Source organism: Etheostoma spectabile, unplaced genomic scaffold, assembly GCF_008692095.1.
Source record: "Etheostoma spectabile isolate EspeVRDwgs_2016 unplaced genomic scaffold, UIUC_Espe_1.0 scaffold273, whole genome shotgun sequence".
In the NCBI taxonomy this organism is placed as follows: domain Eukaryota; kingdom Metazoa; phylum Chordata; class Actinopteri; order Perciformes; family Percidae; genus Etheostoma; species Etheostoma spectabile.
In genome coordinates this window covers 90,010-91,586 of record NW_022605577.1, presented here as the reverse complement: position 1 = coordinate 91,586, position 1,577 = coordinate 90,010, and positions in this window count along the sequence as shown.

The window sequence follows — 1,577 nt, the reverse complement described above, 5'->3', positions numbered from 1 at the left end:
AGATAGATAGATAGATAGATAGATAGATAGATAGACAGACGTTATTGATGCCAACTTGGGACATTTCTGGAAATGTACATTATTTTTTTATTTCTTATTAAGTTCCTCAGGGTAAAGGTAAAATCAAAATGCCTTAGGTTCATATACAGAAATACATAAATGACATATAATACATAGAACATATAGTTTACAGTCCACAGCCCAGTTTTTTCCTAATGGGGTCTCTAGATTTGAATTGAAAAACTAACTTCAAACATGATTACAATGTTATCCATTCAAAGTTTATAAATGCTTTTGACAGCTCTTGAGTTCGGACTTGTGATCCGATCTTATGTAACAACAACTTTTGTTGAATATCTGCAGTAAAAACCGGCCAATGGTACTCAAGGTTTGTAGCACTGTTTGATTTCAACGATGAGAAACTGAAACCTAAATCACATTAAATGACATCGAGAACTGCAACTAGAATTGTATTTGCATTTTTTTTATCTTTCAAATGGATACCCTAGTTCTTTGTTTTTGAAGTAGAATAGTTGGAGAGTATACAGATCTGTGTTGGGGGACAACGGTGTCTGCCAAAGTGTGACAGGAGACCCGAAATAGGGACCTAGCAGCTGATGCTTGTTGTTTTTTATGCTACTTCCTTAAAGGAAATCCTCAAAAATCCGACAGGGCTCAAAGTGCAGCTGAGCCGAGGTGCAATCGGTGCTCACAAACTGACATAACGGCTGGATATACTCCTAAAAAGACAAAGGCAGAGGATCAGATTTACAGCTTTGCAGATGTGAAAGATACAATTAGCTCTTGGGAATAATGTCTGATGATCCAAGTGGGCCAGTGAAGAGCCGAGCCCGGCTTACTACTGGCCCCTGTACAGACACCCAGGAGCTAACACCACGACCACTTCACTGGGGCCACCTTCTGGCCAGACACATCTCCACTTCTCTTCTCCGACCGACAGTTGTGTATTCTTTGTGTACTGAGCCTCACCTTCTTGATCGTGAATTTCCTTTATTTTGCGCATTTTGCGTGTAATCTCCTATCTTGTCTTTTTGCCAGAATGTTCAGACAGGAAAGGCACAGCACTAAGGGAGATTTCGCAGTCCAAGGTGTTTTCACTGTCGGTCTGTCAAACATCTTTCCAAATGGACCGACACAATTGTGATTTTTTGTTTTTTCCATAGCCAAAATGTATGTAAACAAACAGCTCTGTGAGGACCATGAACAGTAGACAATACACTGTCAGAAATAGGGGTCCAGTAGGGGTCCATTTTCGTCCCCCAAGGTACAATCTATACTAACGTACCCCATAGGGCTCATTGTTGGACCTCAAGGAACATATATGGACCTTTTTGAGGGTCAAAAAGGTCCATATATGTTCCCAAGCATTAAAAGGTCCATATATGTTCCCAAGCATTAAAAGGTACGTATATGTACCGTTTATTTTAAAAGTTAAGGTCCGATATCAAGAGGCAGCCTCTGCCAAGCCAAATTTGTTGTAAACGTTGTTCAAAGGTTGTAATTATACCTTAATTATTTAAGGTAGATTTAAAATTATCACTATATTTGAGTAGCCT